We start from the raw sequence: 7,164 nt of genomic DNA on the forward strand, positions 1-7,164 counted from the left end.
CTGGCCCCGAAACTGGTCAGCAAGCTCTCCCCTGCATTTTATTAACCGCCTCCAAATGGTACAATTTTAAAGTGTGTGCAGGAACAGGGAGGCATGGGGTGTGCGTACACAGATCTGTGAAGCGGTCAGGACACGTTGAGAAGGCTGTTAAAAAGCATGTGGGATCCTTGGCTTTATTAATAGAGCCCAAAAGCAAGGAAGTTATGCTAAAACTTTAAAAACACTGGTCAGACCTCATAAGGAGTATTGTCTTCAATTCTGGGCACCACGCTTTAGGAAGAAAGTCAAGGCCTTGGAGAGAGTGCAGAATAGATTTACTAGAATGGTACCAGGGGTGAGGGACTTCATTTATGGAAGAGACTGGAGAAGCTGGGATTTTTCTCTTTAGAGCAGAGATTGCCAAGAAGAGATTTGAGAGTAACATTGAAAATTATGAACGATTTTGATAGAGTTCATCAGGAGAAAAGTTTAAAAAATGTCACATTAAAAGTGATGAAATCTCTCCAGGCACAGACGGGGGTCGAATCCTTAATCTTCGGTTTACGAGACCGACGCCTTACCACTTGGCCACCGCGCCATCAGTAGCGTACAACGCCGAGCTTCCTGGGTAGCGAATTCTGAATCGTTTCAATTAGGTTGAAATTGCACAGCCACAAATGCACAAAAATAAAGCAGGATAGTTGAGCGGGCAACTGATCCGCCTCATTCGCATGAATACTTTCATAAAACCTTTGAAAGAAACATTGAATCATACACCACAGAAGGAGGGCATTTGGCCCATCGTGCTATTGAAAGTGATATCCAATTAGTCCCAGCTCTTTCCCAACATAACCTGCAAACATTTCCTCTTCAAGCATTTCTCCAATTCCCTTTTCAAAGTAACTATTGAATCTGCTTCCATCACCCTTTCAGGCAGAGCATTACAGATCATAACAACTCGCAACGTAAAACAAAATGTCCCCTTCTTCCCTCTGGTTCTTTTGCTAATGAGGTAATATTAGATAGGCGGAGTTGATTTTTTGGAACAGAGGGGGCTGATGGGAGACTTAATTGAGGGGTATAAAGTTATGAGGGACTGAGATAGTGTGGATAGGAAGGACCTATTTCCCTTAGCAGAAGGATCAACAACCAGGGGCATGGATTAAAGTAATTGGTAGAAGCATAATCAGTGGCTCCATGATCGTATAGTGGTCAGTACTCTGCGTTGTGTTTTCAGCAACCTCGGGTGGAATCCGAGTCACGGCACTACTTGCTTTACATCTTCTGTCCCTTGCAGCACCTGCTAATAAAACTCAGAGAATCATCGTTATTTATTAAAAGAAGAACTCTGTCTTGTTTGTGGTGAAACCTATTTATTCCTTCAAAACCCCACGCTCTCATATACCTGTGACTTATTCTCCATATTTCACATTCGCCTCTTCCAGATTTTTCTTCCTTCCACAACCACTAGCCCTTCTTCACTTTACTCCTTTCATTTCATTGTCACTTTCCTGCGGTTTTCCCTTAATCTGACATTCACTTTTACCTACTTAGTGTCAGCTGTGGCTCACTGGGTAGCACACTGGCCTCTGAGCCAAAAGGCCGTGGGTTCAGATTCTTCCTGCAGGGACGAGAGCATATAAATCCAGGGCTGCTCCTCCAGTGTAGTGCTGAGCGAGTGCTGCACTGTCGGAGGTGCCGTATTTTGGATCTGACGTTAAATCGAGGCCTCGCCTGCTCTCTCAGGTGGACGTAAAAGATCCCATGGTACTATTTCGAAGTAAGAGCAGGGGAGTTATTCCCGGTGTCCTATCCAATATTTATCCTTCAATCAACATAACAAAAACAGATTATCTAGTCATTATCACAATGCTGTTTGTGGGAGCTTGCTGTGCACAATATGGCTGCGGCGTTTCCCACATTGCAACAGTGACTACACTCCAAAAGTACGTCATTGACTGTAAAGCGCTTTGAGACGTCCGGTGGTCGTGAAAGGCGTTTGGGGTCAAAGTTTCTTTTTGCACAGAATTGAACCTAAATTATTCAAGATGGAATATTGTATTTGCTGCATCACAATAAACAATATCTTGTTATGAATGTTAGCTCATTTGATCCCCAATGTCAGAGGAACAATTGTCTGATCTCCTCATTTATTTAATGTAAGACACAAACACAGGTATTCATTTAGAATCAACTCACAGATTGACACTGAGATAAACGCAGCGAGAGATACAGACAGCATTGGGACACAAGGCGGACAAGAGAAATGGATAAATACAAAACTGCCTCAGACTCCAGCAGTCGGGGACCGGTAGCTGAAAGATGTCAGTGAGTGGAGGCGAGCAACGGAGGCCTAGTTTGGCTCCATGGCTTAGCTAGTCAAAGCGCCTGTCTAGTAAACAGGCGACCCTGGGTTTGCCCCTCAGCGGGGCCTTTTTTTTCTTCTTTGTGACTCTCCAGGGGTGAGTGTATTCTCGTGTGAAAGGGCTACAATCCTTTTAAATGTGACTGCGGCTGCATTAGTTCCCACTCTGGATAAAGGCTCCAGTTGCTATGGGACATGGGTCGAATTCCACCGCTGTCATAATTTCTGGCAGTGCTGATTTTTGCCTTCTCCAAAAATCCATCTTTTCTAAGCGGTGCCGTGCGTTACTTTGCTGTGGACAGAGCAGAAGAACAGCAGCTGGTGTGTGGCGCCGTGTTCATATCGTGGTCAGTACCCTGTGTTGTACCCGCAGCAACCTCGTTTGGATTCCCAGTCATGGTATAACTCGCTTTATATATTTTGGTCTCTGTGGCACCTGCTGATAGAAAGCAACAAGAAATCAATCATTACTACATGAAACAAATATTATTTGTTGGCGGTGAAAACCTATTTACTCCTTCAAAGCCCCGCACTCTCACATGCCTGCGCTTGATGCTCCATATTTCAAACCCACCTCTTCTCCCAGCATTTTTTTCCTTCCACAATCAATAGCCCTCCTTTTCTTTCCTCCTTCCATTTCTTTACCACTTTCCTGAGGGATTACCTTAACCTAATATTCACTTTCAACTGCTTAACTTCAGCAAACTTCAGTTTACTCTGTGACAATCGTTGTTCCTGGGGGGAGATGTCCCATTTGCACCAATCTCAATTGGTGCTTTCAAACCAGTCGATACATTCAAACCTGCGGAACCGCTCGACAGACAAGCATTGCGAAAGCAGGGCCGGCCTTCAGAAGCAAAATAGCCGGATTGCACACGGAATTTCCTTGGCCTAATGGATAAAGAATCTGATGCCGCTGCTAATCGTGATCGGGATTGTTGTCAGTCACAGATCCTTCTGTGCCTATTTAAAATGGGTGAGCTCACAGCCCCGGATCATTCTGTGTGTTAGTCTTTTTTTAAAGGAATGCGATTTCAGCTGCGACGACCGTGTCCGTTCTATCTCCCGCACTTCTGCCCTCACCCCTGCCCCTCCCTCCCGGAACCATGATAGGGTTCCCTTGTCCTCACCTTTCACCCCACCAGCCTCTACATTCAACTGATCATCCTTCGCCATTTCCACTACCTCCAAAGTGATCCCACCACCAAACGCATCTTCCCCTCCACTTTCAGCATTCTGTAGGGACTGTTCCCTCCGAGACACCCTAGTCCACTCCTCTATCACCCCCAACAGACCTTCCCCTTCACCTGGCACCTTCCTGTGCAAGCGCAGGAGATGTAACACCTGCACCTATACCTCCCCCCCTTCCCACTGTCCAGGGCCCCAAACACCCTGTCCAGGTGAAACAGCAATTTAATTGTACATCTTGCAATCTAGTATACTGTACTCGCTGCTCCCGATGCGGTCTCCTCTACATTGGGGAGACCAAACGCAGATTGGTTGACCGCTTTGCGGAACATCTCCATTCAGTCCAGAAGGGTGACCCCGAGCTTCTGGTCGCCTGTCATTTTAATTCACTGCTTCATTCCCACTCGGACCTCACTGCCCGTGGCCTCTTGCATTGTTCCGCGGAAGCTCAATGTAAACTCTAGCAACAGCACCTCAGTTCCGATTAGGCACAATATCGAGTTCAATAATTTCAGATCATAACCTCGGCCCCTATTACATTTATACTTATATTTTTTTCCACCCCTTTGTTTTGGGTTTTCCCTTCCCCCCGTTTCCTTTTTTTCTCTTTCCCACATGGCAGCTGTCTCTCATCCTGCCAGTACACTTCACACCTAATCTGAGCCGTCTTTTGTCTCCACTGTCCTATTACCATCTCGTCTGGTTTTGAATACTTCTTAATGTCTCTTTACTTCTTTTGTTCTATCGCAGCCCTGCCTTCCATCTATTTAATTTCCTTTCCAGTTTTGAAAAAGGGATCACCCGAAACGTCGACTCTAATTTCTCTCCACGGATGTTGGCTGGCCTGCTGAGTTTTTCCAGCATTTTCTGTTGTTATTTCGGATTTCCAGCATCTGCAGCATTTTTCTATCCTACGAGTTGTTAAGGTGTTGTGTTCGAAGTAGCATTGGGTTTCCCTGCGCAGATGCGAACCCAGCTCGCATAATTCGAAATATATCAATCTTTTCCTAAATCCACTCCTTTATATGAGGTGTTGCGCTGGATTTGCTCACAATCCTCCCCACAACTTCTTGACGACGGCAAACTTTTTCTTCTCTGTTCTGAATTTGACAACAAACCGACCATTTTTGACAGTCCCTCACCTGAATTAACGGACGGCCTTTTGCTTACAGAGCTGATTGGACATTTTCAACATTGTAGATCTGGGTGCACGGGCAGGTCAATTGGTGAAGCGGACTTTCTTGCAGAGTAGTTCTGTTTGGATACAAAGAGTAGTAAACGAAATAGTTGACAGTAGACGAGGTGGCCGAGTGGTTAAGGCGATGGACTGCTAATCCATTGTGCTTTGCACGCGTGGGTTCGAATCCCATCCTCGTCGTTTGTGTTAAAGGTTTGACACCTTCGGTTCTTTTCACACTCACTTTTAACGTTATGTCCAAATTCACCATTTGCTCCCAAGCCTGCTTAATTTAGCTTATGTCATGTCTCAAGTTACCAATATATACTTTAAAGGGAAAACACTTGTAAGTCTATGGAGAGTGGGACTAATTAGATAGCACTCTCAGAGACAGCTTACTTCAGTACCGTCGGAATCTGAGATTCCAGTGCTTAATGAGTATCACACTTATATTTCGGCGGCTCGTTGGTCTAGGGGTATAATTATCACTTTAGGCGTATCACAGCTAAATTGCGATAGGTCCCAGCTTCACATTCTGGTCAAACCCCACTAGATTTTAGTCAAAACTCAGCTTCTTACAGCCAATCGACATTGTAGAAATCATAAATACTTTCCATTAAAAACATGTCGTTTTTACCCTATCTTTCGAAATCCCAGAGCTTCACAGGAGCAACGGAAAACCAATCAACTGAGTAAAGTTAAAGGGTCCGTCTCTGTGTTTCATTGGACGTCTTACACACGTGTTCGATTCTGGCCAATGGAGGACCTTTACATTTTGCTTTCTGCACCCATGAGCTCGCATGATTTTGGGATAAACTTACATTCAGCGTCAATCTTCTTGAAACACCTTCTGCCCGGAATATTAGACAGTGCTGCTTTGTCTACCTCTGAAACGATGTGAGAAGCTAGCTTTTGAAATGGTCCCACAGGTGCCGAATTCAGAACACCATGCAAACCCACCACAAACACTAAAATATTACCGCAGCTTCGGGCTCTAACCGCCTTTAACAAAATCCTTCCTCGCAATCCTTCTCCTTTCTCGCTCGGGTCTCAGTGTCTCCCTCCTTGTGGAAGCTCGGAGCTGTTTCCCTGAGGTTTGTCCCACGGATGCTTAACTCAAATTATTACTCTTTTCCTTGCAAGCAGAATGAGGGAAAGTTTGATACAAGTGTCTTTTTTGTACTGCGTTTCATGAAACTTCTTGAATTTAAAATGTTAACCGAAGTACTTTAGTCTGAATTCCAGTATCCGCAGTAGTTTGCTGTTGTATTTTGGTAAGAAGCTCACACTTGCATTGGCCGGGAGTCGAAACCTTGTTTCCCACAATGCAAGCGCGAATTTTGCCCCTGAACCACCAACGCGTACCGGATCTAGAGCTTCAATTGTCCAGTCACAGTCTTGTTTTTGATAATGCAAGGCTAAAGGACAATGCTAAATACTACAGAGTCTGGAAATCAAGTTATTCAGAAATTGCTGTAAACACTCCGCAGGTCCGGGATCATCTGTGGAGACGGAAACACAGGGTTAATGTTTCAGGTCGAAGAGCTCTCCTCAGATCCAAGGTTTAAACCAATCATTTCAAAAAAATGCTGGTAATTTTATTAAAATTGTTATTTCCATGCTCTGGTCAGCGTGATTTCCAGATACAGTGTTATTTTGTTGCTTAATATCACAAATTATACAACAAAGCTGGGAGTCCATGCCAGAAACGTCTGTTTATAAACAGGCACTTTAACGAACTAACCCACGGAGCCAAAGCATTTTCCTTGGGTTACAGGAATTGCCAGTCCCTCTGCTGTCGCTTATCTTTGATTCTCCATCTATGAGTTGTTTCTGAATCCGTGAGTTTGTGCTGCTTTGTGGGTGAGCGGCAGGCTTGGAGAGATGTCCTGCTCGCTCTCCCAGATTGACAATGTGGAAAATGTGGAGCAGGCTTCTGGAAACAAATATATTTACCTCACAGTTTCGGCACATCAGGGACTGAATCACCGCTTTTAATAATAAAATCGCGGGTTTCTTGTTATATACTAGACACAGGCTCTGCACAGTATTTTTGGGCAGTTATTATTTCAAGACTTCTCCAATGTCGCCAAGCTGAAGGAATTGGTGATGTTTGACCAAAAAGCCAGTAGCTCGTCTGGGATCTCTCGCATTTCAGTCAGGGAAAGTAATTTGCAAATTTTGAAATTGTGCCCTGTATACCCAAGTCCAAGTCATTAATATATATCGAGAAAATCAGTGGTCCTTGTCCCGACCTCTGGGGAACACAACTGTGTACCTTCCTCCAGTCTGAAAAACAGCCATTCACCAATACTCCCTGTTTCACTGTCACTTAGCCAATTCCGTATCCATGCAGCCACTGACCCTTTTATTCCATGGTCTTTAACTTTGCTGGCAAGCCTTTTATGTGGCACTTTGTCAAACGCCTATTTGGAAGTCCATGTACAGCACGTCA

General features: G+C 44.6%; 2 non-coding genes across 2 annotated transcripts; one reads left to right on the forward strand and one right to left on the reverse strand.

Annotated features, from left to right (window-relative positions):
- Positions 1–505: 505 nt before the first annotated feature.
- On the reverse strand, positions 506–577 carry trnat-cgu (transfer RNA threonine (anticodon CGU)). The gene has a single exon. It is a non-coding gene; the product is annotated as a tRNA-Thr (tRNA).
- A 4,251-nt stretch (positions 578–4,828) lies between these two features.
- On the forward strand, positions 4,829–4,910 carry trnas-gcu (transfer RNA serine (anticodon GCU)). The gene has a single exon. It is a non-coding gene; the product is annotated as a tRNA-Ser (tRNA).
- The last annotated feature ends 2,254 nt before the right edge of the window (positions 4,911–7,164 follow it).

This window comes from Somniosus microcephalus, unplaced genomic scaffold, assembly GCF_052327205.1.
Source record: "Somniosus microcephalus isolate GS21.2 unplaced genomic scaffold, FLI_Smic_1.0 unresolved_chr1, whole genome shotgun sequence".
Taxonomy (NCBI): domain Eukaryota; kingdom Metazoa; phylum Chordata; class Chondrichthyes; order Squaliformes; family Somniosidae; genus Somniosus; species Somniosus microcephalus.